Genomic DNA, 17,368 nt, shown 5'->3' on the forward strand with positions numbered 1-17,368 from the left:
TTTGGGCAGCAGTTCTAGGCTCAGGATGGCATGGGAAACAATGAGTTTTGTGTAAATATCACGCTCTAGGGCTTGTTGCTTCATAAAATGTGAAATTTTGGAATTTCTCTGAAGAGAGGTAAATACGAATGTTAATGATTATTAGATTTTATAAAGTAAAAGATTTGTATTTTGTCTTGCTTTCGTTCAAATTTATAATAATTATACAATAAAAATACAAATTTAATAGAAATTAAATTGTTATTAAGAACTTGAAACAATTGAAATATCAATTCAAAACAACAACATAGGAATAAGAATTTTTATTCTTTTTATTTAATTTGACTTGTTTCAATTTTTAAAAGATGGGATTTTGTTATTTCTCTTTCGCTTCCCGATGTCTTAGATTTTTGAAATTTGTGCACATGGTTCACGCAAATGAACAATTGCGGGATTTAGTTATTTTAATCGATTAATTTAACTTTAAATTAATCTTTAATGTAGTTAAAGTTTAATGATGAATAAAGATTAAAACTTAATAAATGATAATTAAATTTTAATTTAATTATTAAAACCCTACTTCTTAATAAATTTTAAAAATATTTTGTTATTTCCTAATATTTCTGAAATGAATCTGTAAAATAAAAAAAATAAAAATAGAAAGTAAGTTTTTTTAAAAATGCATTTTTTCCCAATTTAATAAAAAGTAGCAAATAACCTTTTTTTTTAACTAAAAATAAAATGATAAATCAAAATCATAAAGACGCTAGATGTTGAAAAGAATGCTGTAAAAAATTTATGCTAGAATGAATAAAAGAAAACCATAATGATTAATTTAGCCATGATGAATAATTAATGATATAATTTATCTAAAAAATTCTAAAAAACATGAATATGATTTAAAATCTAAAAGTAATGAAATTATTTCTAGCAGTCTCATGTTTCTTGATTTTGTTTTGTTGCCCTTTTGCTTAATAAAAATTAAGAAAATTTAAATATTTTTTTTAACTTTTTTTTGAATTCTAGTAGTAAGCATATTAATTTTTTTTTATCATATTACGATCGTTTTATAGTATTACGAGTAAAATTAAAGAAATTCTGTTTTCTATTCAGATGTTTATATTTTTATCGTGTGAAGTTTAAAAATCTTAAACTTTTATTTATATAACCGAGGTATATAAAAAAGGTATTGTAATTTTCGAAAATCTCAACTCGAGATTTTGAATGATCTTCATGTTTCAAGCCTCTCTGAGGTAAAAAAAACAAAAACATATTTTTGGAATTATTAATGGGTGTCACTGAACAAGATTTTGACTAAAATGCATTGAGCTGGGTGGAGGAAATTTGGTATGTGATCTTTAAATCAAAATTTACAGATTTTTATCAAACTTTGAACGGAATCGTTCTCAGTAAATATGCCTTGTTGTCCAAGCACAGGAAAACGCAGTAACTACAAAAAGTAAGGAACTAAATGGATAAAATTTATTAAAAAGTTTTAATATTTAAGAATATGCATCCAATTTTGATCCAAATCCAGCAAAGGCCGATATGTATACATATATTTGCATGAATATAAGCTCCACAGTTCGAAAATGCAATGACTTAGGTAAATAAAATTTGATGCGTAATCTTGTTACTAAAATGTCAGTTTGGTTTAAATTGGTCTTCAAAAAAGACATCCCAAATGCATATTGGATTTTTTTTTTTCATTTACACTACAAAACACAAAATGTCACATATGGGACTGTGAAAATAAAAATCTTAACACCCGTAGTATTAGTCTAAATCTGGTTGCAAATTTTTTTTGCTGCAGAAAGGAAAATAACACCTTTAAAAGGAAGTATGCGAAAACTTTGTGGAGAGACTACTATCACTATTTTTAACATGAACGTATTTGTCATGAAAATTTTATTATTTTCGAAATTTTTATTTTTTAGTTTCTTTATTTGTTGAGAAATTGTGTTGATTTGAGTCGATTTGAAATTGAATTTTTTTGTTGCTCTTTAATTTATTTATTTTGCTTTGTATAATAAAAATTATCATTAAGTGATCTTTTAAACAAAAAAACAAAGTCAAATGAAAAATATTGATGATATCGATCCAAATCTGATTCTGTTATTAATAAAGATTATGTTTTATGTAGTTATTAATAAAGAATATATTTGAAAGTGCTTTTTTATTCAATGAAAATTTCGCCACCACACTTCAAAGTTATTTTGAATTAGAGTAAGTAAATAAAATTCTTAATGATTTGTACATATATTTCAACATTTGCATCCGTTTCAACGTTTGAATTAAAATAGCCTTCTTTCTGAAAATGAATTCATTACGGATGTCCGTGTTAAACAGTTTTTTGTGCTGAATAATTTGAATAATTTTATACTTGTTCTTCTATTATTTTCTATGCTATTGTTTATTATGACATGTCTCAATGTTCAGAGATAAAATATTTTTCTAAATACTTGGAGTTTATTATTAAATATATATTTCAATAATTTTTTTAAAAATTCTATTAAAACTATAATTAAAAAGTGGAAAATTGTTTATTTTTACGGCCTAGCGATAAATTGTCGGAAAAATACAAAACGTTGCCAGCTTAACGATTGGTATCTCGGCGTCGACGGTCTTGGAGTAATCAAAAAATCGCCAGATCGTTATCCTGGCAATTTTCAGATTTATGAGGTAAACCCGGGAACAGTAAAAATAAATAAATTCCGAAAAGTGAGCTTGATTTCATTCAGTTCACTGAGTTTAAACAAATTTGATTCACAGCCTAAAATTTAAAAAAAAAGCATCTGGTCTTTTCTGTTATTTTCTGCGTATTTCGCAGAAGTGAAATGTTTCCACATAGAAAAGTATTCTAGAAAAAAAGCCTTCAGACGTTTGAAATCATTTCATGCGCAATTATATATAATGTAATGATATTAAATCCTAATTTCTATAGTAAATTAGTTATATTATTTTATTCTAAAACTTTTTCTTATTTTCTGATCTAAATCCTATATTTCTTATTTATTTCTAACACGCGTTCTAAAAAAAAAAGTTGATTCTAGATTTCTCACACAAGGTAGGATAAAATTTCCCTAACACATACGCAATCCTTTCAAATATATCTGAGATTCATTTTCCTAAAGCGACATATGGCAAAGAAGTGCCTATCAGAATCCTTTAGTAGAATCACTAAAGAGAAAATTTTCTCTTATTTTGAGCTTGTGTCGTGATATAAATAGACGAGTATTTTTCTCATTGTTTCTATGAATTATGCTCTCCCGGTAAAATAAATTCCAAGGGAGTCTTTTCTGCTGTAGCTTCTGCAAAAATTATACTATGCACGCGCACATGTATAATACTAATATACCGGGTGCAATCACAAACTTTCAGGAGAGATGGAATACATCTAGACGATGGGAAATTCATGGTCGCTTTCCTGACGCGGTAGTGACGATACAAAATACAAGATAGGAAGGGCATGAACAAGATGAGAACTATTTTGTTATTATTATTACAGCAAAAAAAATAATCCTGGGCAGTCTTTGGCGCGTGTATTCAACCTGAATGCAATGTATAGCCAACAGTGGTTCTGGCGGTGTGATCCAGTGCATTGGCCTTCTCGATCGCCAGACCTCACTTGCCTTGATTATTTCTGGGTTTACTAAACACCTGTTAACAGTGCTGAGGATCTTGTTGCACGCATCATGGTAGTTGCTGGTGGGCATGTCCGGTATTTTCGCCAACGTTATATCTTCAGTGCGCTGGAAATGTGAGGCCTGCATCACCTCCCGGGTTCGTAATTTCGAACACCTCCGTGGATGAAGATCGTTGTCTATTTATGTTCTTTAGTTTTTTGCTGCACTACGAATAATAAACATGTTTTCTTATTCTGTTCGTGTCCTTCCTTTTTTTTTGTTTTGTGTCTTCACTATTGTGCCAGGAAAGCGTTTCAGATCATGCATTGCTATGATTTCCCATCATCTAGGTGTATTCTATCTCTCCTGAAAATTTGTAACCGCTGTACTGATCAATCCTGTAAAGACATTTTGGAAGATAATTTGTCTTTATGAAAAGTTAAAAAAAAGCTATTTATTATATTTGTCTTTTGATGGCCTTTGAATCATTGAAAAAGGATATACCATTAAATTAATATTTTCTGATGATGTTTTAATCCATGACTGTTTGGAGGCGCCAAGTTATACCCGAGATAAACAAGCTTCAAAATTGTACAGAGTGCAATGAATTAGTGACGAAATTTTTCATAACTTGAAAACAGAAATGGACTTAATTAGAAGTGTAATATGTAACATGTTAAGGTAAGCCAACGAACCAGTCACCCAATCTCGAATATTGGTCGGATTTTGCCCATTTTTGCTCTATCATCAATTGTTTCTTCCTCCACCATCTATTTTTCGAGAGAAATTTTTTTTAAAAACCCTACTTCACTGTGTTTTCTCTAGCGAGAAAACCTGCTGTAGAGCTCCGCGCCCACAATTACATGGGCTTCAAAAAGTTTTATTTTATTTGAAAAATCATGGTCCTTGATACAAAATCAATAATCAGCCGCCCTATATCATTTTCCATTTTCGAGAAAATCGAATATCAATACTGTGCATTCTTTTCAGACACAATCATTATAATGATTTCGAAATTTTTTGTTTCATATGAATGCTCATGATGCAAGATCCGTCATCATTCGTGGATTACCCCCGTTTCTTCACATTTCGGGAGAGATGACAAATTAAAATTTTGATAGAACCTTAAACTTCAGGAACTGAATCGATTTCGTCAATTTTCGCCACCAATTAATACCGCCACTTTATAGATATAGCTAAAAAAATCAGAATACTTTATCATTATTATGCAATTATAATTTAAAATTGTAATTTCTTTTGTCTTTTTGAGATTTATTTCATAAAAAATTGCTGGACATGACTAAATAAATCTTATTATTAATAATCATTTTCGATGATTACATTAATAGCATAATAAAGATTATCTATCTATATATAAAATGCTAACGTACGCGCAAAATCACTATTATTACTTATTGTCGAATGGCAACAGTCATATGTAAAGAAATTGCTTTACGAATATTTAAAATTGGTTCACTGAAATTTTTACAATTGCGCTTATTCAAAATATTATTAGAAATATTCTGAGAAATCGTCCTTCAAAAACCTCATTCACTCAAAGGAAAGAAGATGTAAATGAAATAGATGTTCTTCCATCAGCTCATCGATGTTGTTGATATATTCCTCTAGCACAGAATCAAAATCTTGTCGATTAAGATTCTGCAGACGCTAAAACCTCTCGGAGAACATTCCATAACACTATCAGGCAAAATTTTTTCTATGTAGAATAAAGGCATACCTTAACAAGCGCTCAATGCAGATTAATACAAACCAATTTAGCATGTGACGCTATGCTGTATTCTCACTCCTCATTCTGCGAAACATCGCTCGTTAATTGAGTCACTTTTTCACATTTTGTTTTACTCGTTATGCTAATCACTTCTTATATCAGGTGCTCGTCAAGTGAGGTTTGACTGTAATATCCTTCCATTCCTGCCGTTGTCATTGTAAATAACCTTTGAGTTGAAGGAGACAAATTTTCGAGCGTAAACTCTGTAAACTGCACAAGAGAATAAAATAGCAGCCGCTTTTTTTTTTTTTTTGTCTTTTATGAGTCTTCCTATAAATTTTTAACTCGTGATAAACGTGATTAACAAATTCAAACATTTGATCATCCATTTGAGTAAACATTCCTTTTTATAAATTGAACAAATCTGCCTGTAAATTGTATTTTGCTTCAGCTGAGAGTTTGTTTTTAGCTTTAATTCGTGTCTGTCTATATATTCCAACAATAACGACAGAAAGCTGTATGGTCTCACATTTCTATTGTTTACTGCTAATTTACATGTGACTGTGAGAAATGGTCGGTATTACGAAAGCCGTTGTCAAAAGGAAGCACATCCTCGGATAAAGAGAAAAGAATTCGCCAAAAGAAAAAAAAAAAAGAAAAGAGAGAATCATTTGATGTCCTGCCTTTTTGAAAGAGAAAAAAAAAATAACGTAAACAATATTTTATTTTTTAAAAAAAAGCTGCGTCTCCCATCTTTTTATAAAATCATCTTTACTTGCCCATAAACTAATAATGGAATATGACGAAAAACAGCATTCGGCGGTTTGCTATTGTTTACTCAAATCTGCGAACAATAGCTGAATTTCGAAATATATTTCTTGACTGCCATTAACCTTACGAAATTTGCCGGCTGTTATTACTAGAATCTTTTAGTACCCGATGCACGGAACTTATCAGTGGAGTCATCAGTGCTTCTATTGACGTGTAGAAGGAAATTTGGAGCACTCATTAATGAGACACGGAGGATAATAAACGAACAGAAAGGTGAGATAGGAATAATTTTTTTCTCTTTTTCGGATATGTCTACGTATATTGGATTAGATCTTTTTTCCTTTTATTATTATGTACGACGTGACTTGTGATGAAAATATATTCATGTCTTTTATTAATGAAAACAAATAAGAAACTATCGAATAAATTATCATAATCTTCGGTAAAATCTTTTTTATGCTTTAGAAATTGAAAATATATTTTGATATCTTTATAATATAATAGAAATTACAGTTATTGGATATAAAATAGGCTATACTCGGTTGACTGGTATAAATGTCATAGGCGACAAAGTAAAAACATATTTAATTTTAGCACTAAATGGCATGTCAAAGCTCACGTGAATAAAAATAAAACATTTTAATATAAAATTATAAAATATTTTCAGTTTTTGTACGAAATATATAAATAATATTTTCATATCGTCAACAGTATTATTTTGAATTAAAATAAGAAAAACAAAAGAATGACACGAAATGCCTTTTTTAGAAATCGCAAGTAGCTGATTTCGTTCTATAAATTTTCCATCATATGAAGGAATGATTCAGATTTTGACTAAACTCTGGGAGTGGTAATGCGAGAGTAATTAAAAAGAATCTTTTTAATATATATGTAATACTTACATTCGAAAGAACGTTTGAAACCAATGATAAATTTATCTGCTTTTTGTATGGAAAATGTATCAATTTCCTTCTATAGATAGATGTCTAAAGATATATTTACAGTTGGAAACAAATTTTCTTCTTTTGTTGCTTCCAAAACAAATATGGGGTTAAAATATTCTTTATTATTTTTAATTTCTCATATACTAAGTGCGCAAAAAGAAAATATTCTAATCATCACACTATTTGCCATCGAGCTTATTTTGGTGACTCTTCACGTTTTAGATTTCCCTAAAACTGAAAAACACATATTTGTAATTATATCTGTCCGTCTACGAAATGGCAAACATACGAACTAGTTGTGGCCACCTGAAATTAGTAGAAAAATAAGTTGAAATAAATTTCGCATGATTGCTAATGATTATTATATCATATTTCAAAGCATTATTACAATGTTTTTGTTTAATCCGCTATTCGGAAGCTAAATCATTCAAATTTAATGTCCTTTTATTATTATTTAGAGATCTCTTTATAATGAATTTATTTGGCTGATATATAGATAAATTATTTGTATTCGGTTCTTGTCATAATCTCATAATGTAAAAAAAAGAAAAGAAAAAAAAAACAAGATATTTGTAGAAACACAGAGTAAAGAAATTAATTCGTATAACTCCGTGAAACGGCATCAAATCTCCTAAAATCCTATATGTAATAAAAGATTACTGTTAAAATTCTTTTGAATTGCAAATTATTAGAATATATCCTAAGAAAGTCAATCATCGTCAACAAAGCATTAAAAGATGTCGGAAACTTTTAGCCGGCTTAATCTTTGAATGTATGCTAATGACATTTCTGAATTCGAAATTAGTATAATAATGATAAGGCATAAAACATTTTTTCATACGGACTAGCATATGCTTAATTTTTCGGTTTATTAACTTTGTGTCACTTTTATTATATTTTATTAAAAAGGGTTTTTTAACGTTGAAAATAGATATGCCATTTAAAACGGTACTAAGCGTTTACATAAAGTTTAAAAATTACTTACACAAGAATTTGATTAGGTGATTTAACAGTTTATATTTAAATAAAGAGGGGCAGGGAATATTTACATGTGAGCGTGCGTGCGTATACGCGTGCAAGTGTATTGGCACTCAACTGGTCAGATTTTTACGCTCCAAAACAACCAAACATAATTTGAAATGTAGGAATGTGCAGTTGAGAACGAGGGATAAAGTGTGCAGATTTTGTTGGGAGATTACAATTAAAATTTCAATTAATTGAAAATTAAAAGGTATATTAGTTTTTCCACCGATAACTTCCAAAAATAATATTACATAAAAATAATAAAATTTAAAATAGGAAAAAGACCATTTTAAAATATGAAATTAATAGAACAATATAATTGTGTAATTTTTTTTTTCATGCATTTCATCCTTTGTTAAAAATTATGCTAAATTTTCTTAAGTTTTTCTTAAAGTTTTTACGTTACCAAAATTTTAAAAAAATATTTTATTTAAATTTTAAAAGTTTTTATTCAATTCAGAATAACATCTTCTTTAAAAATGTACGAAGTGAATTGGAACAAGGATCCATCTACAAATTTATAATCTTCGCATTTTCAATTGTAATCTTTAATTTTTCGTTTCTTAACAGATTCTACATAATAAGAAAACACTAGATATAAAATTTTATACAAATAGATTCTAAATAATTGCAAATATACGAGAAAAATTATTTAGGCACTGTGTCAATATATACAAATACGAAATTTTAATACATACATTATTTAAATTTTCATTTCTGTCGTTAATACGTTAAACTTACTCTAAGAATAATGAATGCTTTTTTATGTCTACCGTCATTAGCAATGAAGCAATAATAAATGAAAATTCGCAATCTTAGATTTATTTCTATATTTAATAACATATCAATAATAGATAAATACTATTTTCGAGGTATATTGTTTGACATAATCAGAAATTTTTGATAAGTTTTGAGATTTAATTTATGTTCTTTTTATTTTTATTAAAGATTTTGGAGCAGTTGAAAAATAAAATTAAGATGCTTACTTTCTTGTAAGTAACTTTAAGCTGTTCGTTTGTAAATCCAAGTTTCGTCAAACAATGCTTAAAATCGTTTTTAAGAATTTTTTATATTTCATAAAGTGAGTAAATAAAATATAATTATCAAACTTTGTTTCATTAAAAAAAGGGTATATTGTGAAACTCTAATAGTAGTGTATTATTCATTTTAAAGAAGTTGCTTTTGTATTTTATTCAATAATGTTTTATTAGTTCATATGCTATGCTATATGAACTTTGTACTTTATTTTATTAGAGCAGGAGGTTTAATTTTTATTATTATATTTATGAGAGCTCAGCAAAAGAAAAAATGCAGGACGTTTAACGTATAAATGTGAAGAATTTTAGACTGTTTTATGAAGAGGAAATACTTTTTTACATTGATTGTAAACTGTAAACTTTAACCTCATTTTCTCAAAATAATTTTTTCGATAGAAGTTATGAGGTGAATGGTTTACATCTCCATTATTAATTAATATTTTTTAATGAAATTTTCAGATAATAATTTTTACACTATTATCTATGAAATAAACTAAAAGTTTTGATGTACAGTAAATACCTTTTTACTTATAGCCTTTTATTACTGGAAATTTAAGAATAATGTCTGCATTGCAACATAATTAACCTTCATTATATTTTTGCATTTTAATTAATCTCTTAGATTTTAGTTCATTTTGAAGATAATTATTTTATGTATGCTATGCGTAGAGAAAATTTTAATTGCTGAATTAGAATTTTTTGCAAAGTGTTAACCGTTTTGTTTAACTTTTGCTAAAATTTACATAAAATTTATCAATTAAAAAACTGGGACAGTCACAGAAATTTTTTATAGATGTTTATTCTTTTTATATTCTTTTTTAACTAGAAAACACAAAGCTTAAAAAATAGCCTTTTAAAAAATTGTCTCAAACGTAGGCAGTCACCTTAATATAACTAAACCAAACCAAACCAAATAGTCGAAAAGTGGTAATCTCGGGATACTGAAACGAATAACTGATTTGAGAGTTCGCGAACATAATGGATAAAGAAGATCGCACTGCAAGCAAACAAAACTTCTAATGTTATTGTATATTTATGTGTAAAGGGGCCTACAAATAATTTTTTTAAAATTTCTTATGCACTCTGCCAATATTTATATTTTCTACCGCGACTTTTATAGTTAATCTGTGATAACAAGAATTGAGATATTGTTAATACAACTTTTATAGTTAATCTGTGATAACAAGAATTGAGATATTGTTAATACAACTTTTTTAGTTAATCTGTGATAACAAGAATTGAGATATTGTTAATACAACTTTTTTAGTTAATCTGTGATAACAAGAACTGTGATATTGTTAATAGGGCAAAAGATCCTCTAGAAAGGTGCATATTCTGATCCATTTGTAAAATGTCACTTTATTTATTGTTCAATACAATTCAACTGTAATATCTTCTTGTATAAGCATCGTTTAGATGAATTTCAATTTCTTTTGTGACGTATGAGAAAAATGCTTCTTCAAAACATTTTTATGTCATAAAAATAAGAATTTATGTTAATATCTGATCATGAAACGTGCTTCGAGTCAGTTCAGACACAAGAAAATTGAAATTCATTTTGCACGACGTCATATGCTGAATTCATTACTGTCATGCGAGTTCTCAGAAAATGCACACGTACTTTCCAGAACATTGTTCTAAGCACATATTTCTAAAATTTGCTTGATATCCATTACACAGTTACCAAGATTTGTTCAACTGTGCATTCTTTAGTTCATGCAACTAATAAACAAATAATATTTCGATTAGAATAATTTCCTAAATATCAATAAAAAAATATTTATTTTGTCTGACTGATTTGGGATAAATTTTTAGTATTTTAGAAAACTTATGATAAACATAAGGGGGATTGTTTCGCTCTCTATTAATAAGCATTAAATGGATTAAGTGATTAATATTAATAAGACTGAATTTCAAGTAAAACATTTGATCAATAAATTCAAACACCAATAATTAAATTAAAGGATGAAGTTGAAAATGATCTAGAAGTATTAAACAACTACTTTCTAAACTTTCCATAGTTTTGAAAGAACGTTTAGCGATCTTTTAAGCCACAGCTATTAAAATATTCTAAAAGTGTATTTTAACTTGGAGCACTATGCGTTTCCCGCTTATATTTCAAATGAAACTTAAAATCATTTATTTTCGAATTAAGAATAAATGAAAGTTCAGTGCGAATGATATTTCAGAAACTTTTTCGTGTACCCTAAAATGAAGATATTAAGCCCTTCTTCAATGCATAAAATTGTGTACCCTCAATAAAACCGTAAACTCCGTGAGGAATCACGTGAGAGAATAATAGATCCTTCGTAGAGAAAACAAAATATTTATTTCGGACGTTAAGACTGTGGTGGCCTGGTGGCTAGGTTTCGGCTTCGAGACCGCAGCGTTCTAGGTTGGAAACCCGATTTCATCTTTTGAAATTTTAATTTCGATATATTTCACTATCATAATTTTTACAACAGAGAAACGACGACAAAGCGATGTCTATTTACATCGCAATACAAGAGCAAAGTGACCTAAATTTTTCCCTTCAGTGATTTTACAATCAAATTCTAATGAGGATTTCTTTGCCATATGTCGATTTAATCAAGAGAACTTTGGGTATTTTTTAAAAAAGATGTGCGGCAGTTAAGGATCTTTCACCCTTTGTTCCTGGTGTGGGAACGACAGAGTCATGTTAAAAATATTAAAAATAATGCGACAACGCATGTTAAAAATACTAAAAATAATTAAATAAAAACTGGGAATTGAATCAGGAAATATGAGAACATTTCAGAATGAAGTTAACATAGGCAAATTTAAGATAAAAATTAGAAAATTATTTAAAATTCAGACTAGTAATTTATTATATACAATAATATAGCAATATTTAAAATTTCAACCACGGTTATCTGGGCACGAAACAAGAATATTAGTGTAATATTTTCATTCGGATGTTTTAGGGGAAATGATATATACTCTCATTATCTTTTCTTTAACGAAATGGGCTTAAAATTTAATATTTTATCTACTAACTAAGGCTACAATCCAAATCTCATTCACTTAACGCCTAGGATTTTACAGATATCTTATTTACATATGCAGATACAGACACAAATATTTTTCCAAATTAATTCTGTGGATTCAATATGATCTAAAACTCCATGATTCATCAGAATTTCGAGGTGAATTTTTGGCATTTACTTTATTTTCCCCATAAAAATTTCATATATAAAAAAAGAAAGAAAAATAAATCACAAGATCATTTTCTCTCTAGAGCTAAGCATTCTTCTAAGTTGAGCAAGGTACTAAATTGTCCAAAAATGCAACGACAGTCGAATCAACATGCGTTGTTTCGCTTTCAGAACTGCTGTATCCCTAACACTGACACGCAAGGGTACCTCTTTTTGCATAAATAACCGTTATTATGTCTGAATATTTCTAATCGCGTGTGAACATCCTTTTTGGAAGTCTTGTCGTGTGCCAGGAAACTGTATTGCATGTCTTTCTCTGCGATGTTTGCTGAAGGTAAATTGAAATGTACGGCCGTGAAGCTTCAACCTAATAGGAATTACTCAGATCGCGTGAATTAATGTATTTCAGGTCAGTTATCACTCTTCTGATTTCTTCTTTTGTTGGTGCAGCAATACAGAAAGCCAATATCAGGCAAAATGATCCCCCAAAAAAGAGTGTTTTCCCAGAAATCTTCTCAAGCAAATGCTAAGTTTACTTATAGTATTAATTATGTAATATTAATATATATGTTTTTTAAAAAAACAAAAGGATTAAGCTTTAACTACTAGTTAGTGTATTTATGTTAGGATACTTATTTTAATTTTTAACCCTTTACACTTGGATGGTGTCTCACTCACCATCCAAGAAGGTGCATCATTTTGACTTTTTATTTAAATATTATTCAATTTTGATTGTTAAGAATGCTTACAGAATGGTTGAAAAATGTAGATTAATTTTTCGAAGAAATTCAACTCCAAACAATAATGTATATTTATTTTTCAGAGAAATAAACAAATCTTAGGTGAATAATTATGTTTCGAGTTACTTTTTCGAGTGCAACAATAACACCGGCATAAATTAACTTGTTTATATTATGGTGATTCTTTCAATATTAAAAAGATGGTGGCTTGCTGTGTAAAAATACATTTCCATGGTATTTATGCATTCTTTTTTAATAACCAATTATGATGTAGAATTTCAAAGAATTCAATATTTTGTTTCATGTGAAAAAAAAATTAGAGCTTTTGTAGAAACGGATTCCTTTGACAAATTTACAAAGTTGATAAAACAAAAATCAACGGAGGAAGAAAAAGAACAGAGCATGAGTAAAAGAAAAGAAAAAGAGAAGAAATTAAAAAAAAATACAAAATATTGCCAAAAAAAAAACTAAAAAAAATTAATATTATTCATTCCTTTTAAATTGCCTACACTGCCGATTGGCTAGTAAAATTTTTATTTTATATCATTTTCGATTTGCTGTCTTTTATTTTTGCTTTTGTTTCAAGGAATAAAATATTTAAAACTGAGGCAACAGAAATTTGTTTTAAATACTTCACTATTTTAAGCTTTTACATGATATTCTTATAAAGGACTAGACATATATGTATAAATAAAATAAAAGAAAAGAAAGAATCGAATCTTTCAAAAATAGAGATTGATTGCTTAACCCGCGATCACTCTGACTGTTTAACCCGGGATTTTCTTGGATTGGAAGTCAACCGATTTTAAATTACGTCCCTCAATTTTTTAAGGGCTAGTGTGTTTATTTTTATATTTACAGACCCGAATAATATTACTCTTACTGAGTAACGTATATTAACAGTTCACTTCGTTTAAAAAATATTTCAACTTGCTTGAAGATGCTGCATCTAAATAGTGATTTTAAAAAATCGACAGTCAGTAGGTTACGAATATAATATTATATAATATAATTAACATCTTGTTTATTAAATACTAGCCGCTTTCGGTGGCTTAATAGCTTGCCTCTCATGCTAATAATAACAATTTAGATATGCAATTTCAATTACAATTAAGAATTGAAATATTAATTTTTTAGAATGGTATGAACGCATTACTCTATTCAAAATACAAGAAGTGAATTGGAAAATACGAAACAAAAAATACTATATCGGAAATGCGATAGTATTTGTATTTAATTTTGATTTATAAGAAGAATATAAATGTTCTGAAAGTTTCATATCTAATGAAGTTAATAATATATATCTTCACATCGAACTGTAAAAAAATATTATTCAATTTTATTATTAATAATATAATAAAAAATAATTGAATCACTAGTCCAAAACATTGTATCATAATAAAGTGTTAAGCTTGATTTTATTTTTAAATTTTGCGCTTAATTATACAGCAGCGATAATATACGCATAAAAATGTTCTTAATAAAGTAGCAACGCAAGAATTAATTAAATAATTAATTTAATCCCTTAATTAAAATAGTGAAAAATAATGTACCAAATAAACTCAGAATCGCATCATATGGAATACAATAATAGAATATAGCATGCAGTTGATATAATTGTCACGTAGAAAATATCGCAGTGCATCCTATCGAAAGTTACGCTGTTTTATTCTGTTTGCATTCTTTAAACCGGAAACAGATTCCATCGATTTAATGTGTATCTCATAACAGTACGAAGTAATCTTCATTATGAAAAACAAAGAGAGACGAAATAAACATTTAGAATTCTTTAAACGGGAGATTGACAAATATGACAACTAAAACAGACATTTGTTACTTTCAAATAGGTAAACCATATTCTGAAGAGAAAAAAAAAGTGGCGTTGATTATATTTGACTTTTACACACACACACAAAAATGTAATTTTAAAAAATTATTTTGTTTTATTTATTTAGCTGAGTGCAAGTACTTTGTTCTTATTGATTCATAATTTCATTCTTTTATATTATCTATTTCGTATTGACCTGAATAATGTTAAAACATCGGCTAGTTTTCCTTTTACGGTTTATATTTATATGTTTGTTAAAAATTTCACGAAATTTCAATAAAATTTTTGGTTGAATTTTCAGCCATTCATTTTGTTCCCTTGCATTTTTACATTTTGTCATTATTGTGCTGTTTTTGAGAAACATTTATAAGTTTTTTTTAAGTTTTCAATATTTTATTGAAAACTTTAAAAAAAAACTGTTTGCAATCTTGTTTGATCAATGACATAAATTTTTATGCTTTAATGATTAAAAATTATTAATTAATTTTTATTCAGTTAAAAATTGTATTTAATTAATTTAATTTTCGCTTAATTAAATATCAAAACTTAATATTTTTCATAGGGTAAACTACAAATATGAATTTAATCTTCTGTTTGATGGGATCTCAGTATTGACTCAATTTTTGTACGATTCGGAATCAAAATTCTGCACAGATAATTAAATCATATTAAAAATCTACTTTCTCTACATTTTAAGCCAGGCGGTTAACCATTACCTCGTTATGGCTAATTTTTACATATCACATTTTATAGTATGAACTGTAATAATGACTTTACATATGAATTATTTTCAATATTATCTAGAAGAAACTTATTTGTCTAGAATTCAATGGCATAAATTACTTAATAATTTATTCATTTTTAAATAAGAATAGCTGAATTTTTGAATAAGGTTTGCTGCGAGATATAAACGTAAAATACAAAAAAAAAAGCTTTAAAAGCATGTAAAATGATGAGATGAACTTTTGAAATTAATCTTTGGAAAAAATATTTCATTTATGACAACATATTCCTCTACAACTAAAGAGATCCTCTCCCCCCCCCCCCTCCAAAAAAAGTAGAATTTTCGATGAAGGGGGGAAAAAATGGATTGATTAAAAAAGAAATCCGGTTTAGATAGAATATTATACGATTTGTTAAGTCAGCGTTTTTAGAAAGGTTGATGAAGAACTTTGAACACAACGGAGTGCTCCAGTCAAACAGTATATGAAAGGAAAAACAGATTGCATTAAAATTCTGCGAAATGAAAGGTTAATCACTATTTATCCTTTTGATGCGAAAATTTATAATTCGAATTTATATCTAGTTTTTTTAGTAGAATTTATCAAAGAGAAAAAAAACAAGTGATTCCAAATTAAAAATCTGACAGAAAAAAAAAGAGAGAATTTTGAATATTTTTTAGTTTTATTTTCCCGCAGCTTTTCATAATTTTGCATTCTATTGACATGAATTATTAGTTTAAATCGAATTACAAAAAGACCATTTTAATAAAAAGAATTTTGGAAACCCAGTTATTTTTCTAAAAAAAAATATATTTTTTTTTATTCCTGTATTTTTAGTTTTTGGATTTATTAAAAATAATATAAATCTTGAAAATGTTTTTCTGTAATTCTTACCATTTGGCAATGCTGACATGGAATAAAAACTTAAATTAATGGCTTAACTAATAATTAACTAATAATAAAAATATTAAAGCGGCATATTGCCATAGAAAACACAAAATTATAAAGAATTTTGAAATTTCAGAACCAAAGAAAGAAGTACGATTAAATAATTCTATCTTAACAAACATAAAACGAATCAAGAGAATTAAATTAGTGCAAAAATATTCTTGCGTTCTCACAATTCTGACATTTAAAAAAATATATATTGTTTTTTCAAAATATTAGCAATTTTTAAAAATTTTAGTAAATTTTTAAAAATATTTTAAGTGTATTTTATAGCAAAACTTTTCATTGCAGTATTGATGAGAGGTTATCTTTTTTGTGTGTGTACATTTAAAAAATTCTTCATTATTGCAACAATAAATAATGTGCTGATGATAAAGAAAAATTGGGAATCAAGCAGCCATGATTAAAAAAGAATTTTTAAAATTTTAATAAAATGTTTTTTCAAAATGATAAATGCTTTTTAGCTGGCATTATTGCTTCTCATTGCGAATATAAAAATCATTACTCATAGAATGCGCTGGCTGAAGCAATCAAGTTAAAAAATGAAGCCCCAAACCTTAGTGTACTAAAAGTGCGAATATCCTTCAATTTTCCTCCTCTAGAAATATGTCTATATATTTTTAAATAATATAAAGATCTAAAAAATCTAAAGTATTCACTAAAATATTATTGTAAGTAATTCTCATGTTTCGTGTTTGTAAAATACGAATTTTTGTCATTGGTTTTTCATTCACTTGCAAATGTAGAAGTGTTTTGAAACTTGCGCAATTATTGGATTTTAATGACTATAGAATATTTTAATAATATTTGAATTATTAATTATCAGTTAATGTATCAATTTAGGT

The 17,368-nt window shown here is 27.6% G+C and overlaps 1 protein-coding gene across 5 annotated transcripts in view; it reads left to right on the forward strand.

Moving 5' to 3' along the window:
- The window catches only part of LOC129976938 (uncharacterized), an 88,373-nt gene that overhangs the window by 18,357 nt on the left and 52,648 nt on the right, over nt 1–17,368 (forward strand). The window contains exon 1 of one of the 5 annotated variants that reach the window (XM_056090521.1): nt 5–118. The exons of 3 other annotated variants lie outside the window; for them this stretch is intronic. The gene's annotated coding sequence lies outside the window, so the exon portion shown is untranslated. Of the gene's footprint in view, nt 1–4; nt 119–6,292; nt 6,379–17,368 lie in introns of those variants that run through there. One more of the 5 variants, XM_056090527.1, reaches the window with a different exon arrangement.

This window comes from Argiope bruennichi, chromosome 1 (assembly GCF_947563725.1).
Source record: "Argiope bruennichi chromosome 1, qqArgBrue1.1, whole genome shotgun sequence".
NCBI lineage: Eukaryota > Metazoa > Arthropoda > Arachnida > Araneae > Araneidae > Argiope > Argiope bruennichi.